General features: G+C 49.6%; 1 protein-coding gene across 10 annotated transcripts in view; it reads right to left on the reverse strand.

Annotated features, from left to right (window-relative positions):
• Nucleotides 1-26,525, reverse strand: part of cobl (cordon-bleu WH2 repeat protein) — a 509,208-nt gene that overhangs the window by 352,027 nt on the left and 130,656 nt on the right. The window contains exon 1 of one of the 10 annotated variants that reach the window (XM_038797759.1): nucleotides 21,290-21,413. The exons of the other annotated variants lie outside the window; for them this stretch is intronic. The gene's annotated coding sequence lies outside the window, so the exon portion shown is untranslated. Of the gene's footprint in view, nucleotides 1-21,289; nucleotides 21,414-26,525 lie in introns of those variants that run through there. 10 annotated transcript variants of the gene reach the window in all.

Here is a 26,525-nt window from a genome sequence, read left to right on the forward strand (position 1 = left end):
TTCCATTTGCCTTCTTAATCACCTGTTGCACTTGTAAACCAACCTTCTGTGACTCATGCACTAGCACACCCAAGTCTCTCTGAACAGCGGCATGCTTTAATATTTTATCGTTTAAATAATTATCCCGTTTGCTGTTATTCCTACCAAAATGGATAACCTCACATTTGTCAACATTGTATTCCATCTGCCAGACCCTAGCCCATTCACTTAACCTATCCAAATCCCTCTGCAGACTTCCAGTATCCTCTGCACTTTTCGCTTTACCACTCATCTTAGTGTCATCTGCAAACTTGGACACATTGCCCTTGGTCCCCAACTCCAAATCATCTATGTAAATTGTGAACAATTGTGGGCCCAACACGGATCCCTGAGGGACACCACTAGCTACTGATTGCCAACCAGAGAAACACCCATTTATCCCAACTCTTTGCTTTCTATTAATTAACCAATCCTCTATCATGCTACTACTTTACCCTTAATGCCATGCATCTTTATCTTATGCAGCAACCTTTTGTGTGGCACCTTGTCAAAGGCTTTCTGGAAATCCAGATATACCACATCTATCGGCTCCCCGTTATCTACTGCACTGGTAATGTCCTCAAAAAATTCCACTAAATTAGTTAGGCATGACCTGCCCTTTACGAACCCATGCTGCGTCTGCCCAATGGGACAATTTCTATCCAGATGCCTCGCAATTTCTTCCTTGATGATAGATTCCAGCATCTTCCCTACTACCGAAGTTAAGCTCACTGGCCTATATTTTCCTGCTTTCTGCCTACCTCCTTTTTTAAACAGTGGCGTCACGTTTGCTAATTTCCAATCCACCGGGACCACCCCAGAGTCTAGTGAATTTCGGTAAATTATCACTAGTGCATCTGCAATTTCCCTAGCCATCTCTTTTAGCACTCTGGGATGCATTCCATCAGGGCCAGGAGACTTGTCTACCTTTAGCCCCATTAGCTTGCCCATCACTCCCTCCTTAGTGATAACAATCCTCTCAAGGTCCTCACCTGTCATAGCCTCATTTCTATCAATCGCTGGCATGTTATTTGTGTCTTCCACTGTGAAGACCGACCCAAAAAACCTGTTCAGTTCCTCAGCCATTTCCTGATTTCCCATTATTAAAACTCCCTTCTCATCCTCTAAGGTATGAAGGTATGCCACTTTTCGTAAGCATAAATGAGTCATGTTATTAGCTCTGTTGATGATCTTAAACCAGTTGCTGTTGTATCTATTATGCATCTATTAACACATTTAAAGATTTTTAGCAAGTACTACCCGATCACAGAAACACCTCTATCAGTAGACCTTTTTGTTTTGGGTTTTGCGAGCACGGGTAGTTGAGTAAAATCTGTATGCTGCCTATTAAAAACAACTAAAGGAACATGCCATTTGGTTCCATCAGTTAAGCACTGGGATTTGCACACAATGTTGCTCAATTGTGCGGTAGGCAGACGTTTTTGGACTGACAGCAGCATCCTGTTTGAAAAATACTGCTCGGGTAGTTATTGCATAGTAGCAGCGAGAAACAGCTTCCTTAACCTGTTCCAATTTCAAATTATTTTGCTTTTTCAGGGTAATTTGAGGCAGATGAGAGACTTTTCAGGTCTGAAAGTGGGAGGCATTGGCCCATTTACTAGTTTGCACAATACACAGCAAACTTGCAAGGTGAGCAAATGGCTAGGGCCCTATTTAAAAGATTGCTGCTTACGTCAATCTTTCAGCATGTGGAGCTACAGGATCCCAACATGCAAATTAACTGGTGACAGTGGGCTTGCAGTCGACAGTGGTGAAGAACCCATTGGCGGCTTTCCCAATAGGACATTGAGGAAAGGGAGCATCCGTTTTAACGTGGAACTCTCTAAGGGATCTGTGGTGCCTGAGCTCAGCAAAAATTCGCCAAGTTCTTCAGCCAATTAGATTGAAACTTCCTCAGTGAGACATGCAGAGTATAAACTACAAAGTATAAAGTTGGGGATATAAATTAGATTTAAATAACGTGCTGAAAGAGAAATACAGATGGAATCAAAGAGAGATAAAAGAGAGAAAAAGCTAACTAAAAACCACAATATTTTTGCTGAGGGAATGAGATTCCACATTTATATAATTTTTCAAGGTTATTCAACATTGATTATCACTTGTCACCCTGTTCAAAATGAGTTTTTCCTGAATGCCCAAAAGATTTTCAACATTTTTTGGTGCAGAACCAGTGAACAAGCCAGACAAGTTCACACTGTTGCATTTACTTCAGTGCAGTGTTGGTCAGTAAAAGTTGCACCAGTCCACCTCATGGATTTTAGGATGCTAGGGTATCTCTGACAGTTAGCATCAATGCTTCACAGCTCCAGGGTCCCAGGTTCGAGTCCCGGCTGGGTCACTGTCTGTGTGGAGTCTGCACGTTCTCCCCGTGTGTGCGTGGGTTTCCTCCGGGTGCTCCGGTTTCCTCCCACAGTCCAAAGATGTGCGGGTTAGGTGGATTGGCCACGCTAAATTGCCCGTAGTGTAAGGTTAAAGGGGGGATTGTCGGGTATACGGGTTACGTGGGTTTAAGTAGGGTGATCATTGCTCGGCACAACATCGAGAGCCGAAGGGCCTGTTCTGTGCTGTACTGTTCTATCTATAAATTCTACATTTGAACGTTTAAACCGCTCATGTACAGATGCTGGGAGTCACTATCCAAATGACGCCGTTAACAGTAAGCATCGTTAGCTTCACCATTATTCCAAATCTGCCATTTTATAGTAAAGCATCCTGACTTTAAAAACTTCAATTTTCTCCAGTTGTCATTCATCCATCATTTCCCCAAATATTTAATTGTTTTTTGGGTTTACCGGCGGCGACCATGGTGTGAGTGGTCGCACATTTGACAGATCCTGCTCGAGGTGTTTTTTTCAGTCCTTTTCCCCGGTTGGCGGGTGGATGTTTTGGAGAACAACGGTGCAGAGGTGTTGGGGGAAAGCTGTACCCCACTGGTGAGGTGGGTGGATGGATTTGTGGACCAGAAATGAGTTTAGAAGAAGGAGCTGCAAGAACATCAAACTCTTCGTGCATCACAGGGGAAGATGGCAGAGGGTAAACGGTCGGCCCTAACAGCCCAATGGTCGATGGAGCAGTTGGTGGTGTTCCTGCATGAAACATTCAGCCAGAGAGACACCCAGGAGGACATGGAGAACGCGGTGGTCCTGCGGAAAGCGGGATCGACCGTGTGGATCTGAGGCTGGAGACCCAGAGCCAGGTGATCCAGAAGGTGGAGGAGACGGTGTGGGAGCACAAGGAGCAGCTTACCTCGTTGGTGGCTGAAATTGGGATATTGAGGGTGACCCAGAAGCGGCTCAAGGAGAAGGTGGAAGATTTGGAGAAGCGTACCTGGCAGCAAAATTTGAGAATAGTGGGGATGCCAGAGGGCATTGAGGAAGCGGACGCAGGCTCATATGTGTTAAAGATGTTGGAGCAGCTAATAGGGGATGGAGCCTTCGACCGGGCCCTGGAGGTCAGCCAGGCACATAGGGTGCTAATGAGAAAGCTGCACGTGAATGAGCCCCCGAGGCTGATAGTGGTGAGGCTACACCTGATCTTGGATGAAGAGATCTTGCTGTGGGCCAAGCAGATGAGGAGATGGACCTGAGAAGGTAACAAGCTCCGAGTGTATCAGGACCTGAGCGTGGAACTGGCAAAGGGGAGAGCTAGATTCAAACGGGTCAAGGCTTCCCTCTTTAAGAAGGAGGTGAAGTTTGGGATGTTGTATCCAGCCCGTCTTTGGGTGTCCCACAATGGCCGTGAGCATTATTTTGGTACACGGGAGGAAACAGAGTTTTTGAGAGTCCACCGCCCGCGTTGGAGAATAGACGTGGGGTTGCAAGCAGAGAAGAAGGTGTACGAGTGGGTGAGGGCTGCCTTTTGGGGCATGTGAAGCTGAATGACACGGATGAGGTTTTGACCACCACACTTAAGGCAGTGGTCAGGGGGAGAGTTTATATCGATCCGGACGTACAGGGATAGGATGGAGTGGGAAGAGATGGATAAACTGGTGGAGGAGATCCTGCAGGTAGATTGGAAGTACTCCAAGGCCCCGGAGGCAGGTTTGCTGAAGGGACAGCAAAGGTTCCAGATGGAGTTTGGGTTACCGTCCATGGGGAAGGCAGTAGGGCAGTTATGGTGGGCCAGGGGGGCAGTGTATGAATACGGGGAGAAGGTGAGCAGGATGCTCACTGTAGGAAGCAGTAGGCGGTGAGGGAGATCGGAAAGGTGAAGGACGGGAGGGGAAGGGCGGTGCTGGACCCGGTGGGGGTGAATATGGCGCTTGAGGAATTTTATACGGGGCTATTGAATCGGAGCCCCCAGGGAGGGGAAAGGGAAAACGATGATTTCTGGATGTGTTGGAGTTCGCTAAAGTGGAGGAAGATCTGGTAGAGTGACTGGAGACACCCATTGGACTGGTGGCAGTGATGGAGGGCATGGGGGCAATGCAGGCAGGGAAGGCCCCGGTCCCAGAGGGGTTCCCGGTGGAATTTTATAAGACGTTTTCGGGGGACCTGGGGCCCCTACTGGTAAGTGTATACAATGAGGCAAGGGACAAGGGGGAACATCCCACTACACTATTGCAGGCTTCGATATCCTTAATTTTAAAGAAGGATAAGGACCCGGAGCAGTGCCGATCCTACCACCCGGTCTCGCTGCTAAATGTGGATGCCAAGCTGTTGGCAAAGATCTTGGCCTCACGAATTGAGGACCAGACGGGGTTTGTACAGGGGAGGCACCTATTGGTGAACGTTAGGCCCTTATTGAATGTGATTATGATGCCCCCGGTGGTACAGGAGGTGGGGGTGGCGGTCGCTATGGACACGAATAAGACCTTTGATCAGGTAGAATGGGAATATGTGTGGGAAGTAGTGGGACAGTTCGGGTTCGGGCAGGGGTTTGTGGTTGGGTTTGGTTGTTATATAAGGAGCCGGTAGCAAGTGTTATGACGAATCGGGTGAGTTCAGGGTACTAATAATAATACAATATTATTAGTTTTTTGGACTGCATAATGGGACAAGGCAGGGATGCTCACTCTCTCCGTTGCTTTTCTACCTTGGCAATAGAGCCGTTGACAATGGCATTTAAAGAGTCAAGGAGTTGGAAAGGGACAGTGCGGGGGCTGGAGCATAGAGTTTCGCTATATGTGGATGATCTGTTGCTTTACATTTCAGACACGTTGGGAGGTATCAGGGATATCAAGAACATTTTAGAGGAATTTGTCCGGTTTTACGGGTATACATTAAACATGGGGAAGAGTGAGATCTTCCCAATCCAAGCAAGGGGACAGGAAGTGTCATTTAAAGTGGTGGGAACAAACTTTAGATACTTAGGAATCCAGGTGGCGCGGGGATGGGAAGAATTGCCCAGATTGAATCTGGCGCGGTTGGTAGAGCAAACGAATGGGGATTTTAAGAAGTGGAACATGCACCTGCTGTCGTGGGGGGTGCAAACCGTGAAAATGACGGTGCTTCCGAGGTTTTTATTTGTTTTTCAGAACCTGGCCTTGACAAATTTAATGAACTATTCCTGGGCAGCAAATATCGCCACGGTTAGGAAGTGGGTAGTGGGGGAGGGGTCGGTGTGGGAGCGGATGGAGGCAGCCTCTTGTAAGGACAATAGTTCAGGGGCACTGTTGACGTGCCTCTGCCATTCTTGCCGACCAGGTGATGGTGGCAGCCCTGAGGGTGTGGGGACTGTGGAGGCAGCACCGGAGGTTGGAGGGTGCCACAGTCTGGGCAACGATTGGTGGGATCATAGATTTTCATCATGGAGCTGAGGCACGGGATTCCAGAGGTGGCAACGATAAGGAATTGAGCGGTTTGGGGACCTATTTGTGGGGGGCAGCTTCTCAAGCCTAGAGGTATTGGAAGAGGAGTATGAGCTGTCCAGGGAGAATGAGTTCCGGTACTTACAGGTAAGGGATTATGTGAAGAAGTAGGTGCCATCCTTTCCCGACCAGCCGCCCCCAGAGAAGGTGGTGCTGAAAACTGGAGTTGGCGAGGGTAGGCTGTCGGAGATTTACAAGGAATTAATGGATTGGGAGGGAGCCCTGATAGAAGTTAAACAGAAGTGGGAGGAAGAGCTCGGGAGAGAGATGGAGGCTGGGTTATGTGACAAGGCTCTTAGGAGAGTGAATGCATCCTCTTTGTGTGCTAGGCTTAGCCTTATTCAATTCAAAATTCATAGGGCGCATCGGACGGTAGCCGAATTAGCAGGTTCTTTGTGGGGGTGAAGGACAGATGTGTGCGTTGCGAGGCGGGGAGGGGGGGGGGGGGTGCCTGCAAACCATGTTATATGTTTTGGGTTTGTCCAAAGGTGGAGGGGTTCCGGCGGGGGTCGCTGACATTATGTCCGAGGGACTGAAGGCGAAGGTTGCTCCGAGTACAGAAGTGGCAATTTTCAGAGAGTCAGAAGACTCGGGAGTCTGGAGGTTGAGAGAGGCCACTGTTTTAGCCTTTGCCTCCCTGGTAGCCCGCAGACGGATTTTTCTGGAGTGGAGGGACTCGGGGGCACCGAAGCCGGAGGGTGTGGGTGAGCGACCTTGTGGAATTCCTTAAGATGGAAAAAAAATCAAGTTTGCTTTGAGAGGGTCAGTGGGTGGGGTTTGCCCGGAGAGGGAAGTCGTTTATTGATTTCTTCAAGGAAATTTAAGACATCAGCGGGGGGCAAGGACATTAATATTTGATGAAGAGTATAAATATTTACTTTTACCATGTTTTCAATAGAACTGTGTTGCAAAGATCATTACACAGATTCCTGCATTATCTTTGTAGTTCAAAACAAAGTTCAAATTGAAAGAAATTGCTTATTGTCACAAGTAGGCTTCAAATGAAGTTACTGTCAAAAGCCCCAGCTGCCACATGTCGGCGCCTGTTCGGGGAGGCTGGTACGGGAATTGAACCATGCTGATGGCCTGCCTTGGTCTGCTTTCAAAGCCAACAATTTAGCCCTGAGCTAAACCTGCCTCTAATCATCTCTCTTGAATAATGGTAGCATGTTCATGATTCAATCAGAGGAATAGAATTTTCCTTATATTGAAGTATATCAATGTATGGGGCATTTTAGATATTTTATTCGTATAGATATTTGTTTTCTCTACATCATATTTTACTTACGGTACTCCAACAAAAAAACGGCATTCTTAACATCAACTGACTTGACCATATTTAAGAACTCCCGAATAATTTAATCTAAAGATATTCTGCTCCCACAAATTAAGTTTCATGACACATGATCAACTTCAATTATAATTTCTTCTGTCTGTCACTAGGTGGTGTGCAAGAGTAGCTATAAATATCGATTTTCCATACCCATTCCTGCGAAATAATTTCTAATAAGACAGAAATGGATAGTTTCATTTGATTATAAAATTATACAACGATGCTGGAGGAGTGGGCAGCACGGTATCACATTGGTTAGCACAGTTGCTTCCCAGCTCCAGGGTACCAGGTTCAATTCCCAGCTTGGGTCACTGTCTGTGCGGAGTCTGCACGTTCTCCCTGTGTCTGCGTGGGTTTCCTCCGGGTGTTCCGGTTTCCGTCCACAGTCCAAAGATATGCAGGTTAGGTAGAGTGGCTATGTTAAATTGCCCTTAGTGTCCAGAAAAGGCTGGGTGGAGTTACGGGGATAATGTGGAGGTGCGGGGATAGGGTGGAGGTGTGGGCTTAGGTAGGGTGCTCTTTCCAAGGGCCGGTGCAGACTCAATGGGCCTAATGGCCTCCTTCTGCACTGTGAATTTTATGATTCTATGAGTGCTGATTAGTTTATCTGAACAAATCTACTGCAGGATTAGGATTCGGCCATGGCTTGTTGCGAGTACAAAAATGCAAATTAGGTGCGGGAGAATCCTTATTTTCAAGAATTAGAAAACAAAGCCATCAACAAAACCTGTACTAAATGAAACACATAGGGCACAATCCAATGGCCAGGCTGCGACGGAAAAGCAGCTCGCCGCAGAGCAGCGTGGCCGTTGAAAGCTGGGAGACCCCGGGAACTTCCCAGTTCAGGATTCACATGTGAATCCTGTCCACAATGGGCGGATCACTTTCTAACAAATCTGCGTATTAGAGCGAGGCAGTAAGCCTCACTCTTATGTGAAGATTTCCAAGGTACCTGAAGCTTTGGGATTCAACCACTTTGCCTCAGAGACTTCAGGAGAGCGCCGTTCAGCACTGGCCCCCACAAACGGGGACCAGAAGAAACGGCACCTGTGGGGGTCTCCCAGGGGATTGGATAGCCCCAGCTGCATGTCCTTTGGGCATGCCCTGGCACTGCTGGCGCCACCTGGGTACCTGACAATGCCAGCCTGTCACCCTGGCAATGACACCTGGGTACTATCCTGGCACTGCCATGGTGCCTGGGTGGCACTGCCAGCTGACATGGGCACTGCCAGGGTGCCAGTTGGCACTGCCTATGTGCCAAGCTGGCATTTTCTGCACGAGCACGATTGGTCAGATTGCCCAGCGTGGGTGTTGGCGGGAGAATGCGCAGGGGCAGGGACACTCCCATATTGCGTTCAGGCTGAGAGGGGGGTCGAGGATTAAAAATGGCATCCTGATCTCTCACTACATTGGGGAGCTGCGACGAGTGGTGCTCCCCACTGTAAAAAACGAGCCTCTGTGCAACTTAGGCCGCGCGTTACTCATTCAGGCCCCTTATTCAACACGAGAAGTGTTGAATAGCTATGTGTTTCTTGGCACTGCGAGTGCAGGAAACACGCGGGGAAACATGCTCGCTAGGAGATTTTATCTTTTGGGAGAATTGCGCCCATAGGTCGGAATTCTCCGACTGGGAGACAATGCTCTCCCGGTGGAGCTGAATTGCACCTAATCCCTCAGAACTTCAGACTTCTGTAATCTCTCTACTTAAATAATACACTGATTTTCTATTCTTCCTGCCAAAGTGGACAAGTTCACATTTGCCCACATTCTTCCCCATCTGCTGAATTTTTGCTCACTTAACCTATCTCTGTCCCTTTGCAGACTTCTGTCTTCTTCACAACTTACTTTCCTACCTATCTTTCCATCATCATCAAATTGTGCAACCACACATCAACCCCTTCATCCATTGATTTCAACTGTAAATAGCTGAGGCTCCAGCACTGATCCCTGTGGAACTGCACTCGTCACATCCCGAAAATGACCCTTTTATGACTACTTGGCACTGCCGGTTGGCAGATTGCCTGTGCAGGGGGTCGGGTCTGGGGGTGCCCTGTCGATATGTGGTGGGGTGCGGATGGCTCGAGGACACCCCGGTGAATTGGGGCATTGAGGGGGTCTGGGGATTGAATTGGGGGGGCTCGATAGTTAGTGGCGCCATTTAAAAATAGCACCCCAATCTCTTTCTGCACTGATAAACTCCCTTCGGTTCCCACCCAGAATGGACTCTTTGTATTTTGAGTTAAAGCGCCCTAAGTGTGGGTGAATACTGGTCGGGGTCTCACCATAAAATCCAGCATGATCTCCCCGTCAAACTCATCCAAAATCAGGGTGTGATCGAAGGCCTCCACCCACCCGACTAGGTGAGACGACGATTTGCGACACTCAGAATACTTCACAAGATCTAACAAGATCTCACAACCTGGATCTCACCCTCGCTGAGCAAGATCCATATTGACATATTGAAGTGAGCCATTAGGCTTATCTAAATATGTCGCCGTCCAAATCTCCTGAGGCCCGAGAACAAACGGCCATGGCTGGGAGACTTCACCATGGCGCCGTTTAGCACTGGTCCACTCAATCATGTACCAGGTGTAACGATACCTGGAGGGTCTTCCCATATACCTAAGTGGTCGGGCACTGGGCAGGATGGTAACCTGGAAGTCCTGGGTTGGCTAGGCTAGTAGGGGAACCTCCAGGGTGCCAGGCTAGTGCCGAGGTGCCCAGATGCCAGGTTGCCTATACCAGGGATTGGCCCCGGGGGTGATTTATCCTTAAGAAGTGGGATGGGGGGGGGGGGAGGGGGATGGGCGAGGACCCCATAAGAGGTAAGCTGGGGGACTGAAGGCCACAGTGGGGAGTCCAAGGGGGTTGAGAGATCGGGGCAGCATTTAAAGTGAGGTAGGTGTGGACTTGGCAGAGCGTTCCCGACTGAGGCCCACAAAAAAGTTGGGTATGGTAACGGGGTGGTTCTCGGCGCTTACAAACACCCCGTTCTACCTGCCCAAAACGGGGCTCTGTGTTTTGGGCGTTATATCGCACCTTTAGTCTTTTTTGGGGTGACTTGCATCCCAGAAAGCAGATTATTTGAATGGCTATAAATTTAGAGAGGAAAATGCACAACAAGGTCTGGGTGTCCTTGTACACCAGTCACTGAAGGTAATCCGTGCAGATGCAGGAGGCAGTAAAAAAGGCAAATGGTATGTTGGCCTACATAGCGGGTTTATTCGAGTACAGGAGCAGGGATGTCTGGCTGCAATTATACAGGGCCTTGGAGAGACCACACCTCGAGTAGCATGCGCAGTTTTGGTCTCCTTATCTGAGGAAGCATGTTCTTGCTCTAGAGGGAGTGCAGTTTACCAGAATAGTTCCTGGGATGTTGGAATAGTCTTATGAGGAGAGATTGCGTTGGTTAAGATATTATTTGCTGGAATTTAGAAGAATGAGGGGAGGATCTCATTAGCTGGGGCTGGTTTAGCACAGGGATAAATCGCTGGCTTTGAAAGCAGACCAAGGCAGGCCAGCAGCACGGTTCAATTCCCGAACCAGCCTCCCGAACAGGCACCGGAATTTGGCGACTAGGGGATTTTCACAGTCACTTAATTTGAAGTCTACTTGTGACAATAAGCGATTTTCATTTAATTTCATTTCATCTCATAGATTCCGATAAAATTCTAACAGGACTACACAGGGTAGATGCAAGAAGGGTTATCCCGATGGAGGGGTAATCCAGAGCTAGGGCTCACAGGGGTAGAACATTTAGGACTGAGATGAAGAGAACTTTCTTCACCCTGAGAGTGGTGAGTCTGTGGAATTCGATACCACAGAAAGCTGTTGAGGCCGAAACATGTATGTTTTCAAGAAGGAGTTAGATATAGCTCTTGGGGTTAAAGGTACCAAAGGATATGGGGGGAAAGCGGAAAAGTTAACTGAGTTGGATAATCAGCCATGGTCATAATGAATGGAAAAGCAGGCTCGAAGGGCTGAATGGCTGAATATTTCAATGCTTTTTTTAAATTTAGCGTACGCAAATCTTTTTTCCCCCAATTAAGGAGCAATTTAGCGTGGCCAATTCACCTGGCTCATTTTTTTGGGGTTGTGGGGGTGAGACCCATGCAGAAATGGGGAGAATGTGCAAACTCTATACGGACAGTGATCCGGGGTCTGGATCAAGCATGGGTCCTCGGCACCACAAGGCAGCAGTGCTAACCACTGCACCTCCATGTTGCTCTCTGAATATTTCTATGTTTATCTGATTCTCTCTCTCTAGCCAGCTTTCGTTCACAGATAGAAAGATACAATTACCTTTAAACTCACCATTATTTAGACAGCAAATTATGGTCGAATGTCAATAATCATGATGACAACAGGCACTCAATTGCTCACCGTATGAAATTCTTAACTTTCATCTCAACCTAGCCCCTATCTGCTTCACCTTCCTTTGACTGCAGTGGCTCAAGAAGACAGCACATAACCACCTTCTGAAGAGCAATTAGGGATGGGCAATAAAGGCTAGCCTTGCCAGCAACATCCACATCCCATAAACAGATATTATTTAAAAAGTTGACTATGTACAATGTCACTGATAATTCATCACTATATTAAGAAGCAAAATAAGGACTCCTTGAGCAGGGTTTCCACACACCCCCACGGTATGTTTCAAGTTGGCAGAGGCAGAGTCTTCTGATCCCACCGTTGTCAATGGGGCTTCCCGTTCTGTGGACTCTCCACCACCAGGAAACCAGAAGATCCCGCCAGCAGGAACAGCTGGAAAACTCCGGCACTTAGGTTTGCAGAGACCAGGGTAAATACTTGGTCTGCACAAAGTTCATTAGTTTTAGCCAGAGCAAATATAGGAGTTCTACAAATAGAAAGTCAGGCAAGGTTTCTCGATCCTTATCGCTATCCAGTTACAGGATCAGTGTCATTTGTGAATTCTCACGTAGCCAAATAGAATACCAATATTCACATATGAAAATGATCACAGAAGCAATCTATTAAAGACCCTAGGCCTTGCCAACCCAGAATAAGTCATCGCTCAACAAAGATTAAAAAGGTAAGACAAGGTTAAAAACTAATGTATTAAATTGCACAATTTTGTTTATATAATTCTTCAGATATGGGCATCACTGACAGGCCATATTTTGTGTTTCTTCTCAGTTTCCCAGAGGACTTTCAGTGTCAAACATGCATTGCATCAATGACTCAAAAACTGAAACCTCAACAGTAGTGCGAACAGCAGCTTAACTCAATATATAAGTTGAACCAAGAAAATGTAAAGGAGCTGCCAATAAGTAAATAAAATAGCATGGAATATAATTCTGGGCATCAAACATTGAGAAATTGTAATCCAGATCTTCCCTGCATATTGGAGATATATTTTGTCACCTCTCAAGGTTACTAACACATTTACATACAACTCGTAAAATGAATGGTTAATGCCACAGCTAGTCCCTGAAAGTAATGCAAACTGTCCAAGTAGGGAAGGGATCAGGCTTCACTGTGAGGAAAGCAACATTGAAAAACATGCTGGGTGAACTGGCTCATCTTTCAGCGGCATTGACCTTTCTGACAGGCTGTCGCAGCAGGTGCCCTGAAGCCCTACCACTACTGTTGCCATTGGAAACTGGACTTGAGAAAACAGATCAATTTGGCATCATAAAACTTTCAACGATAAGACACAAGGGGCTGAGTTTTCATTCTGAGGCGCAGCTGGGTTTGGAGACAGGAATGCTGGTAAAAGCACTGGGAGGGATTCTCTGTCCTGTGAGACTGGTTTTCTGTCACGCTGCGTCCCCATTGGCAGCGGGATCTTCCTGCCGGTTAATGGGGTTTCCCATTGTGGCCACCGCCACGCTGTCGGGAAATCTGCGGGCATGAGTGCACTGCCGGCGAAGTGGAGGATCCCGCCGACGGAGAATCCTGCCCATGGGTTTTCGCCTTGACACCTCCCACTGATAACACTTGACACATTCTCACTTCCCAATGATTTTGATGGAGGTGTCTACTCGGGAGTCCGACACCCCATCCAAAAGTGGTGGGTAATCAAGGCCACTTGCTTGGACTTGCCAAAAGAAATGAATCACAAAACTGTTCAAGCTTCTCAGGAGTTAATATCTTAAAACTGTGGGAGGAATTCTCAGCAACATTGTAGGAGTCTATACTAATTCAACAAGTTTAACGACTGCAAAATAATTTTTTGGAAGACTTTGAAGGTAGTCAAAATATTCATCACCAGAGATAAAATTTCAGTCACAATCCAGCAAACTTCTGGTCGATTCTTTTGTTTTTCATTCTCAGGAAAGCAAACATAGAAACACAAGTAATAAAACAAAATTTGTATGAGGACAGTGACAAAAGGCAATGCTCACAAATGGAACAGAAACAACCCTCGAAACTGAACCAAAATATTGACAGCAGGAAGTGAGAAGTCGGTAATGCAGAGTAAGGGGGATTGAGGAGTTAGTGGCAGAACATAGAACAGTTGGCTAAAATGGGAGCTCAGAAATATGTGCTGGCCAAGAGAAATGAGGTTTTGATTGCCCAAAATGCCAAAGTTAGGAAGGAAGGTAATGAAAGATCAACACAAACCTGAAAGATGGGCAGCTAACTTCAGTTGAAGGAAGGCACCCATTGTTGCTGATCCTAAGTTCGCCTTGAGAATGTGCCCCCTGAACTGCTGCAGTGCACATGCTGGGTGGAAATTTCCCACATTTTTTCAGTTTCAGGCTCTGACTCAAACCTGGTGAGTAGCTCTTCAGTGGCACAGGCAAATTCCTGGTCCAGGTTTTGAGCGACTCTGAAATAAAATTCTGGGGGCGTAGTCGATGCCGTCAATTTGGCAGGGCGGGAGTCCAATACAGAAAATAAACCATCTGGAATCCCTCCCGAAGAAGCATCGGGTCCTCCCAACCCCATGCATCAGCGTCGGGGGCACTCTCTCCTCCCTCCACCACTACACCATCAGCATCACCCCCATCCCCACCACCAGTATCAGTATCAAAAGCTCTTCACCTCCAACAAACAACACAAACCCCACACTCAATGGGCTCCCCAGAAGATATTCCCCTACCAACCTGTGCCAAGGACAGTGCTGGGCTTGTCCTCGTTTTTTCTGCAGAAAACACTTAACTGCCTTTGATGCCAACTGTCAAGAGCTGTCAATCATAGCTAAACATTTAGAAACATGGAATTCATTTCACAGCTTGGGTACTTGAAATCTACTCGAGCGTGAAGGGTAGAGTAAAAAATCTAGACAACTGGCTGTGTGTAAGCTGTCAATGAGAGACTAGTAAAATCAATTTCATGTTGATATGAATGAAAGCCTTGCAAATCAAAGATCTGAGGGAGTTTAAACCCAACTGATGTGGTTTTTCCTTTCTAGGAATTTACAGATGCTGCTTTGTCGGTCCGAGCCAGCAGGTGTATTGCACAGGTGTGTTTAAAGGCAGTGTTTTTTTTACCGTCTCTGTCCAGACTGCTCTCCAGCTTCCAGGCAGGGGTGTCTGTTATGGGGAGCTTCCAAGGGGGGGGGGGGGGGGGGGTGTCTTTCTTATGGGGAGGGGGGGGGCTTCCAGGCAAAGGTCTCTCTTATTGGGGGGAGGTGGAGGACTTCCAGGCAGGGGTCTCTGGTGGGGGTCTCTCTTGAGCAGGGGTTTCTGGTGGGGGTCTTTGTAATGGAGGATTTCTGGTGGGGGAACTCCCTTATGAGAGGTCTCTGTTATGAGGGGGCACTGGTGGAGGTCTCTCTTTTGGGGTGGTCGGTTCACCTCGTACTGTGGGGGGTTGACCCAAAAAATACCATGGTGAGGGGTGGGTGGAATTGCATTGCCGAGGGTGGAGGCCCAGCTGGCGGATCTCGCTACCAGGCCACCCGCTCAAAATAGCGGGGTTCGCAATGGAATCCCTTGCAATCTCCGCCATGCATAAATTTGCATGGCAAGGAAATCCAGTGCGAGTGCAAATCTGGCGGGGCAAAATAGTCCCCCAAACGGAGAATTCCAGCAAACAGGGCATGACAGTCATCAGGCTGCCTCCACCTGAGCTGCATATGTCAGGGCTGTACGAGACAGAGCAGTTGGGTAATAAAAATGAAGAAGCTTTGAATGCACAATGCTTTTCCCTCATTGTTTTGACTTTTCACCTCTGTAAGTAGATGTTGTATTAACCCTTCTGCACATCCCAGGGATTCAATCGATATTCAATGTGATTTAATGTCCCACTTTTCTTTATTCTCTTGCACTTTATATATTTAAAATCTGCTACCTTAAACATTAGTTCCCCCGCACCACCAATGCACAGTGGTAGCCATGTGTACCGTATAAAGATGCACTGCAAGAACCCGCATAGACCCTTTGTACAGCACCTTCCAAACCCATGATCTTTACCATCTAGAACGGCAACAGATGAGGGCAAGCTCCCTCCAAGCAACTCACCACCATGACTTGCAATTATACCGCTGTCCTTCAGTTTCACTGGAATCCCTGAACTCCCTGCCTAAAAGCACTGTGGGCATACCGATACCACATGAGCTGCAGCATGTGAGGTTTACAGTTTTGACTTTGTCAGGTCCAAATTTTTAATTTCAAATCTTAAGGTTCTCAGTTGCACCTAACCCACAAAGAATGAATAACTGGTAGTTACGAATAAAATATAATTTACTCAGCAATATTTTAAATATACCTAACAAGAAGCAATGAAAACAACATAGATGTTTCTCAGCTCTCAAGATCACAAGAACTCTGGGGGCGTGATTCAGCAGATCCAAGGTAAAGTCCACTCAACGGCGCATTTAGCAGGGCTTTTCTTGGCGGCTATAGCGCCGAGGAACACCTCGCTATCCAACGACATTTTGCCGTTTCATCTGGCCTCAGGGAGTTTCTCCCCTCCGAGATCGCACTTAAAGGGATTTCCTGCTGGTGACTGTACTCGCAGATCAGGGTGCCAATTTGTCTGGCAGCCCCGATGTTCCCCCCTACTTTCAGGTCACCCCCCTCACCCCAACATTGGGGAGCCCCCAGGAACTCCCTCCCCTCACCCTGGGCCCCTGAGCCTCCGTCTACCTGGAAAGGCCCAACCCCTGGCAGTGCAAACCTGGCACTGAGGCACCATGGCACTGTTAGCCAGGCACCATGGCAGTGCCTCTGGTACCCTGGCAGAGGGCCAGGGTGGCACTGTCAGGATGCATGGGTGGCAGTTCCATGGTGCCAGGGTGCCATATTGCCCTGTCCCCAACGTTTGTATGGATCAGTACTGAACGGCGTCCCATCGAGGTCTCCCATGCATGGCCGGTGAGTCCTGTGTGCTGGCGTCTGGGTATTTAAATGAGCCACCAGGCACTCATTTAAGTGACCAACCTGGCCTGTGTATTGGTTAATGTAAGGGTCTGTGTGCCCTGCTTGATGTGGTCGAATGTCCAACTCCATCTCAAGCGGGTGACTAACTGCCACACAATGCAGGCAGTCGTTCTCCGTCTCCTCATCCTCGGGAGTAGTCCCCGCAGGTTCATCCAAATGGAAGGTACGGCCCCTGGGCTAGCCCCAGTTTCTGTCGGAATGATGGCGCCTCTAGCACCCCCAGGACCGGCGTCTGCACTGGGGTCGTCATCCATAAGTCCGACATTGACATGGCTCCTTATCTATCGGTTCTGGAGAAGGCTCCCCTCAGGGAGGAACGTCCAGCGGCCACTGACGCCGCCCCGCCCAAGGGGTGCGGGGAGATGCTTTTAGATGGAAGGGGTTGCGCCCCAAGGTGTGCACCTCCATTCCCTGTGTGTCCTGCACTCCCCGTTCTGCGCTCTCTCGGGACAATACTATCTGAATGACCTGTTGAAAAGTCGATGTTGGCTCGGCTAACAACTTTCTCTGGGTGGCTGCATTGTTAATACTGCAAACCAAACGGTCACGTAACATTTCTGGTATTGTCTCACCATAGTCATAGTACTCCGCAATCCTACATAGCCTGGATAGGAACTCGGCAAGTGATTCTCCTGGGGTCCTCTCAGCGGTATTAAACCGGTAACGCTGGACTATCATGGATGGGATGGCTTAAAATGTTGCCCCACTAAGATCAAAAGTTCATCAAACGTCTTGGTGTCCCGGTGCAGCTGGGTATGTAAGGCTCCTTATCACTCCAAACATATGCAGGCCGCAGGCGGTGAGCAAAATGACCACCTGGTGCTCGTTTTCGATTATGTTGTTTGCCCGGAAATAGTAATGCATCCGTTGTGCGTACTGGCTCCAACTTTCCAGTGCAGCATCAAAGACATCCAAAATGTCCATAAAGAGGCATGATGTAACAGACTAAAAACATTAAACCGGACAGCCCAGGACCTCCTCTTAAAAATGCTCCTCAACAATTGTTTAATTCACGGCAAATTAAGCTACAATTCCCCTGCTGGCGAAAGTGGAAAATTTCACGCTTCAGTTTTTTAAAGTCCTTTCAAAATAGTGAGAAAAATTTTAAAAGCAAATATCTTCAACTATTGTAAATAATGTGTAAATATCTTCAACTATTACATTTTCGTGTGTCGGGAATGTGGGTCAGGTTACTGCTGGGGACTAGTAATGCCAGCTCATGAGGTAGTACTGGGAAGGGCAAAAGGCATTGGCAGAGGGTTTCAAGTTCAGTATCACCAAGGAAGGTTGCACTCTGAACTTTGTCATTCAAGAGATGGATAGCCTCACAAATGTCAAATTTCATGGAGATAAATGCTCAGAGATCTCAGATAAATATTTAGGAGCAGCATCTATCTTTGAAGCAAGCATGGGAGTGCCCATGAAATAAATAGGCAGGTTTTGATGGAAAAGGAGTTGCCAAAATATGTTCGCACTTACACTTAACACTGGAATGGATGGAAACATAGACAGTTGAGAAATAGCTGCAACACAGGTCACAGCAGACCAGTCAAGAGTAGCTGCTTCTTTCTTAAAATGTTATCTAATTTGGTAGAAACATAGAACATAGGAGCAGGAGGGCATTTGGCCCTCCGAGTCTGCTCCACCATACATTATCATCATGGCTGATCATCCAACTCAGTAACCTGTTCTCGCTTTCCGCCCATATCCTTTGATCCCATCAGCCCCAAGAGCTATATCTAACTGCTTCTTGAGAAGATACAGGGGAAGATTCTCCGTTTGGGAGACTATGGGCGTGATTCTTCAATTGTCGACGCCGAAATCGCATTTGGCGATTGGGCAGAGAATCCCCTTGACGCCAAAATTGGGGGCAGTGCCTGTTTTCGGGTGCTGTGCCCCTCCAAACTGGCGTCATCGGTGAGTACTCCGCACACAATTGGGACGGCCTCAGAACGTCATCTGAAGGCCTTCCCCGATGCTCCGCCTCCGATGGGCCGACGGTGTGGATTACTTGTGGTCTGAGATTTCGCCAGCCTTGCTTGGTGGCTCCGGACTATGCCCAGTACCGCCACTCTTGGGGGGGGGGGGAGCCGTTCCGCTAGCCGGGGGGGGGGGGGGGGGGGCTTCGGCGGGGGTGGTCCGGGGGTTACAGGGGAAGGCACTATCTGGCAGGCCGGGTCCGCGCCCGGCCAGAGCATGTTGTACGTGCAACCGCTGCAGGTCGCTGTGCGCATGCACAGATACGGACCAGGTAATTCTCCAGCTGGTTCTGTCAGGAACGTCGGAGATTTCATGTGGCACGGCTACTAGCCCTCCACTGGGCGTGGCATCGATGTGGGGCAGTGCCGACTTTTTCATCATAAGACTAGACACAAATGTTATATTCTCCATTCTGCTTTACATGGATGGCTCAGGTGCGTAGTTTTGAATAAAGAACATAAAGCTTGGCTAACAAACAAAACTATAAATTTGTTACACTACTAACTAAGATTTGATCGCATTCCTATGTAGAAGGTTATTGTATAAAACTATGCTATCTCTAACTGCAGAGCTCTCAAATACACAACTGCTCTCTATGCCTGGCACTCTTCCAGCTCTCTCCTAATTCTTTAACTTCTAATCATCTAATCATCTTCTAATCCCAGAATCCCCGAAGTCACATGATATGTATGACTGTTCAGTGGTTCCTTATAGTGGTAAGGAGCATTATCATTAACTTGTTAACTCTTTACATCCCAGTCAACGTACATATCATTACAACATGCTCCGGACATAGCCTCAATTTAGTGTGGCCAATCCACCTACCCTGCACATCTTTGGGTTTGCGGGGGTAAGACCATTACAGACATGGGGAGAATGTGCAAACTCCACACGCATAGTGACCGGGGCTGGATCAAACCTGGGTCCTTGGCGCCATGTGGCAGCAGTGCTAACCACTGCGCCACCCCCCATTTGCATTTACTTTCATGCTCCTGTTGGCGTGCGACGGAACTTGTTCATGTCAGCAGCGAGGGGTCGGAACATGATGTTTGGGTCGGCACCCGGCGCCGATCTCAATTTTGCCCCAATGCCTGATTCTCCATCCCATAGAGGAACGGGGCCTAATGGGGGGGCCATGTCCTTGAAACGGGGGTACAAAGAGTGGAGAGGTGAATGGGGGTAGGAGGGGAGGGGTATGAAGGGGCTTCATAAAGTTTGTAGGAGTGATGAGGAACCCTGAAAAGAAGAGTGGGGGAGCCTAAAAGGATGTGAGGGCCCATGGCGACCCCATAGAGAGGTGTCTCGTGGCTGGGGGGTGTGGGGGACCCTCAGGTTCACTGAATGATCGGGGCACCATTTCAAAATGGCACCCCGATCTCTGAGGGGCTGGTCCTGCCGGCGAGTTCAGTTCCCCACTGATGAAAACATTTCTAAGTGTGGACTCGATTGGAGAGAAACTCCCCAAGACTCAAACAAATGACGAGAAGTGTGGGTGAGATCCAGACCAGGAAACACCCTGCCTTCTCACGCAAAATGACACTAGAAGGGAGCAATTCAGCCACCATGTTGCTCCTGGCACAGAGCCGGAAGCGATGGGTGAATCCCGGGAGAGGATTCACAATTAGGCTCACGAATATCCCAACCCTGCATTTACCCAGTGCCCGGGAGTCAACTGCTGCGCATGCGAGGCCTCAACCAGGCGCCGATTACCACTGGTTTCCATAAGCGTGGACCAGGCATGATGGCAACTTGATGGGTCTCGGAGACCATTAGAGTTCCCTGAGTGGTCGGACAGGGAAGGGTTGGCACTGCCAATGGGGCACCCTAGAAGTGGTACACTAGCAATGCCACCAGGCACTCACCCGGTGCCAACTGGGCACCCTGACACTACCAGGGTTCCAGGGGCATTGCCCAGGTGCCCAGCTGGCAGTGTCAAGGTGCCCAGGTGGCACTGCCAGTGGTCAGGGCCTATGGGGGGCATGCCCATGAAAGGACGGGGGGGGGGGGCAGTATGAAAGGGCCGCAAAAAGGGTGCAGGTGAAGGTGGGTGGGTCCTGAAAGGGGGATCCTGAAAGTGGTGTGTGGGGGGCCCTCAATCTCACATAGAGATCGGGGTCAGCATTTCAAAATGACACCTCAATTTCTAAGTAGCCCACCTTGCTGGCGAGTTCAGATCCCCAGTACCAGAAACATTTCAACGTGTGGCCTCGACCGGTGTGAAGCTCCCCAAGGCCCCAAAAACAGTTAAGTGCCGTTGAATAGCGGTCTCCATCTCGACATTGTAGTCGTCGCAAAACACCCTGCCAAACGCGCTCGAAATCGCACTTTGAAATGTTTCTGTTAATCACGCCTGTATGTCACTGGGAAATAGCACAGCTCTCTATTTTTAAGTGCATTTGAAATCTAGGTCACAGCGCTGCTAACTGCCTAAACATTGGCAGCTGTGCTGTACAAATTGTTTCTATTGTTCAAAGTGGTTCGAATTGCAATATTAGGCGACTGCCAAGAAAGCCTTCTTCAAATATTTCGAAAAAGCCCTCCATGTAGTAATCCAATAACTGCCCGAAGCAAAGCATTAGATGAAAAATAAATTAAACTATTTATCTGCTAGTCAGCTGAATCTTCTGCCACTAAGGCAAGGCAAGGTTTTAAAAAGTAAACTGAGTAACAAAAATATATTTCATATTTCCAAACAGCTGTTTCAAAGATTTTGCCAACATATTTGTATATTTAAAAATGTACATTAGCAGTTCAACATATTCTGTATTTAAATACCTGTATTTGAACTCAATCACATTTGATGGTGAGAATATTTGTGTTTACATTCTTGCCAGTCACATTTTCTCCCCTTCACCGAAGATGCCCATTCATTCAGGGTTATGGGTCTGTGCTGGTTGTTCACTGCACCCCACAGAAAGGTCCATCCTTCATGCAGGAGCTTGGGCAGTGAATGGTGGCAGGCAATTTGACAATGGAACTGACGTGTTCAATCCTGTGCTCACCTAATAAACTTGTCAACCTGATCATTAAATAAAAGTGCATGAATTCTGGCTGACTTCCTTTCCTTCCCGAATCAAAGAGCACCATGTCCAATTTTATTGTCCTTGTTGTCAACTCAGGTTAGGTCATTGGGGAGGTGGTGGCGTAGTGGTATTGTCACTGGACTGGTAAACCAGAGACCCGGAGTAATGCTTTGGGGACCCAGGTTCAAATCCCGCCACTGTAGATGGTGAAATTTGAATTCAATAAAAATCTGGAAATAAAAGTCTGATGATGACTATGAATCGATTGTCGTAAAAAAAACATCTACTTCACTAATGCCCTTTAGGGAAGGAAATCTGTCACCCTTACCTGCCTGGCCTACATGTGACAGTGGTTCTTAACTGCTCCCTCAGGGGCAATTAGGGGTGGGCAATAAATGCTGGCACAGCCTGCAACGCACATGTCCCATGAACGAATAAAAAAAAACTCAGCAGTGACAGGCCTGAACTTGAAACCTTCATTCAAGGTTCAGTGCAGAATCAAAATCTTGCACAACAATATAATCTATCAGGAGACTATCTTAAATTACAATTCAGCAGTTTGGCTTGTTAATCGGAAGATTCTCACCAACGTCATGTTTTTTTTTACAAGTTTGATCACTGATTTTAGCATTTACAACCACAAGAAATAATTTAATAAAAGAAACATAACGGCCAGGATTCTCTCAGCCCAGGCCGGGCTGGAGAATCGGCGGGATGTGGTAGTATGACTAGGGGTATTACGGTACCTGGGAGTGTGAGCTGCCATTGGTGCAGAGGGCTCGTTACCCATTGGCCCAAGTATCGTGTTCTCCATATTCCTATTGGCTAAGAGGAAGGTAGCTCCGCCTACGAGGCCGGGTATAAGAACCCGTGTTCCCCAGCAGCCAGGCCATTTCTGTACGTCTGCTGCCGGGCTCACTTCCTGCTGATTAAAGCCTTTCGTTTCGGACTTCCCCTACGTTTCGTGTCCATTGATTGTGCATCACGGGACAAGTGCGAATTCCGCGTTCAAATTGATTGTGCATCAATTTAATCAGCAAGATTTTAAAGGGTGGAGCTCCGCATCAAGCCAGAGTGTCTTCGACTCAGCCCTCACGCAGCGAATGCAACAGCCGCATTTAAGCACTGGCTGGCTTGCTTCAACAGTTACATTAGCACGGCGGAAAACGTCCCGACGAGGGAGCAGAAACTGCACATCCTCCACTTATGCGTCGGCACCGCCATATACACGCTCACAGAGGACACGACAGACTACGACGCGGCTATGGACCTACTCAAAGGACACTTCATACGGCCGGTGAACCAAGTCTACGCTCGGCACGTACTAGCCACAAGGCAGCAGATACCTGGTGAGTCACTGGACGATTTTTACCGTGCCCTCCTCGTGCTGGGGAAGAACTGCGGCTGCCCACAGGTGTCTGCTGCTGAGCATACTGAACTCCTGATTCGAGACGCCTTTGTTGCAGGTATGCAGTCCTCGCAGATTCGCCAAAGACTGTTGAGAGAGAGAAACTTTCAGCCTCACGGAGGCACGGGCCCTCGCCTCCTCCCTAGACGTCGCAAACTGAAACGCTCGCTCGTACGCCCCCGACCGCGCGGCGGCCCCCTGGGCAGCGTGGAACATGGCCTCTCTCTCCCCCACGGACTCGGACCCTTCCAGGCCTGCGCCGCAGGGCACCCCGATAAACCCGCGGGGCCCCGTTGCTATTTCTGCGGCCAGGCGAAGCACCCCCGTCAGCGCTGCCCGGCTCGTTCCACAACCTGCAAGGGCTGCGGGAAGTAGGGCCACTTTGTGGCCGTTTGCCAGGCAAAGGCGGTCGCTGCGGTCCCAAGCACCGACCGCGGGACTCCCCCCTCGCTCTCTTCAAGGGCCCCGTGCGGCCCACGGACCTCGCTGCCCCCATCCCCCAACGCCACGTGTGATTCCCGGGCGCCGCCGTTTTACGCCCCTGACGCCATGTGCGACCCCCAGGCGCCGCCATTTTGGACCTCCGACTCCATGTGCGGGGAAAGGGCGCCGCCATTTTCTCCACCCCCCACCATGTGCGGCTGACGGGCGCCGCCATCCTAGATCGGCTCCGAGCACCCCGCGGGTGACTACTCCCTGCCTGATGAAGACTCCGACTATCTGCCACGACTCGCTTCAGTCACGCTGGATCAGTCTCGGCCCCGTACCCTCTCCACAGCGACCACGAAGATTTTGCTCAACGGGATGAACTGCCTGCTGGACTCCGGGAGCACAGAGAGTTTCGTCCACCCTGCCATGGTAAGACGCTGCGCTCTCCCGGTCTACCCGATTAAGCAAAAAATCTCCCTGGCCTCCGGCTCTCACTCAGTACAGATCACGGGGTGCTGCATAGCGGACCTCACGGTCCAGGGGAGGGAATTTAAAAACTACAAGCTATTCGTCCTCCCTCACCTCTGCGTGGCAGCACTCCTGGGGTTAGACTTCCAGTGTAACCTCCAGAGCCTAACATTCAAATTCGGCGGCCCTATGCCCCCCTCAATGTCTGCAGCCTTGCGACCCTCAATGTCGATCCCCCGTCCTTGACGAGTTCCTGCCACGACTCGCCGTAGTAACATTGGACCAGTCACGGCCCGGCACGCCACGTGCGATCCCCGAGCGCCGCCAGTTTGGGCCCCCGAATCCACGTGCGACCCCCGAGCACCGCTATTTTGTTCACTCCCCACCACGTGCGGCCGACGGGCGCCACCATCTGGGATCAGCACCAAGGACCCCGCAAGTGACCACTCGCTGCCGGATGACGACTCAGAGTTCCTGCCACAACTCGGCTCAGTAACATTGGACCAGTCACGGGAGGGCATAGGGCCGCCAAATTTGAACGTTAAACTCTGGAGGTTGCACTGGAAATCTAACCCCAGGAGTGCTGCTGCGCAGAGGTGGGAAAGGACGAAGAGCACCCTGTGATCTGGACCGAGTGCGAACCAGAGGCCAGAGCGATTCTTTGTTTCACCGGGTAAACGGGAAGTGCGCAGCGTCTTACTGTGGCGGGGTGGATGAAACTTTCTGTGCTCCCGGAGTCCAGTAGGCAGCTCGTCTCATGGCCGTTGAGAAGGATCTTCGTGGTCGCCGTGGACAGCGTGCGGGGCCGTGACTGGTCCAATGTTACTGAGGCGAGTCGTGGCAGGAACTCCGAGTCGTCATCCGGCCGCAAACGTAGCAGCGGGGCACCGTGGGTTTATCGGGGTGTCCTGCGGCGCAGGCCTGAGGGGGGTTCGAGTCTGCGGAGGTGAGCGGGGTCGTGTTCCATGCTGCCCAGGGGGCCGCCGCGCAGTCGGGAGCGTACGCGCGGGCATTGCGATTAGCAACATCTGGAGAGGAGGCGAGGGCCCGTGCTTCGGTGAGGCTTAAAGTTTCTTTCTCCAAGAGTCTCTGGCGGATCTGGGAAGATTGCATACCCGCAACAAAAGCGTCTCTGATTAAAAGTTCGGTGTGCTCGGCCGCAGAAACTTGTGGGCAGGTGCAGTTTCTCCCCAGAACAAGGAGGGCCCAGTAGAATTCGTCTAAAGACTCACCAGGGAATTGCTGTCTCGTGGCCAGTAAGTGCCGTGCATAGACCTGGTTCACCGGCCGGATGAAATGTCCCTTAAGCAAGTCCATGGCTGCGTCATAGTCTGTTGTGTCCTCTATGAGCGTATAGACGGCGGTGCCAATGCACGAGTGGAGGATATGCAGTTTTTGTTCCCTCGTCGGGCGGTTTTCGGCTATGCTCAAGTAGCTATTGAAACACGGCAGCCAATGTTTAAATGCTGCTGTTGCATCTGCTGCGTGCGGGCTGAGTCGAAGGCACTCCGGCTTGATACGAAGCTCCATCCTTTAAAAAATTGTGCATTAAATTGATGCACCATCAATGGACACAAGACGAAGATGAGATCCAAACAATAGGCTTTAATGCACAAAACGTGTGCCCGGCAGCAGACGTACAGAAGAAAGGCCGACTGCAGGAAAGCACGGGTTCTTATATCCCGCCTTGTAGGCGGAGCTACCTACTTCTGAGCCAATCGGCTGAGAGGCACATGACTTACCCGGGCCAATGGGCAGCGAGTCCTCTGCACCAACAGCAGCTCATTTCCAAGGTACCGTAATACCCCTAGTCATACTACCACAGCCGGCAAAGCCCGTCCCCTCATCCAATCAGCCACGTTCCCCCTGCCGATGGAGTCCTTTAGCCGCATCAAAGCAGATATTGCAACGGCCACGATGCGAGCTATCAACGAGTCCCTCCCCTTCCAGGTCAAGAGCGACACGTCCGATGTAGCTCTGGCGGCCACCCTCAACCAAGCGGGCAGACCCGTGGCCTTCTTCTCCCGTACCCTCCACGCTTCCGAAATCCACCACTCCTCGGTCGAGAAGGAAGCGCAGGCCATAGTAGAAGCTGTGCGACATTGGAGGCACTATCTGGCCGGCAGGAGGTTCAACCTCCTCACAGACCAACGGTCAGTGGCTTTCATGTTCGACAATGCACAGAGGGGCAAGATAAAGAACGACAAGATCTTGCGGTGGAGGATCGAACTGTCCACCTACAACTACGACATCTTGTATCGTCCTGGGAAGCTGAACGAGCCTCCCGATGCCCTGTCCCGCGGCACCTGTGCCAACGCACAAGTGGACCGCCTTCGAACCCTCCACGCGGACCTCTGCCACCTGGGGGGTCACCCGCTTTTTTCACTTTATCAAGACCCGCAACCTGCCCTACTCCATCGAGGAGGTCAGGACAGTCACTAGGGAATGCCACATCTGCGCGGAGTGTAAGCCACACTTCTACCGCCCCGAAAAAGCGCATCTGATAAAGGCTTCCCGCCCCTTTGAGCGCCTCAGCATGGACTTCAAAGGTCCTTTCCCCTCTACCAACCGCAACACGTACTTCCTCAACGTGATTGACGAGTACTCCCGCTTCCCGTTCGCCATCCCCTGCCCGACATGACCACACCCACCATCATTAAAGCCCAACACACCATTTTCTCCC

Source organism: Scyliorhinus canicula, chromosome 5, assembly GCF_902713615.1.
Source record: "Scyliorhinus canicula chromosome 5, sScyCan1.1, whole genome shotgun sequence".
Taxonomy (NCBI): Eukaryota; Metazoa; Chordata; class Chondrichthyes; order Carcharhiniformes; family Scyliorhinidae; genus Scyliorhinus; species Scyliorhinus canicula.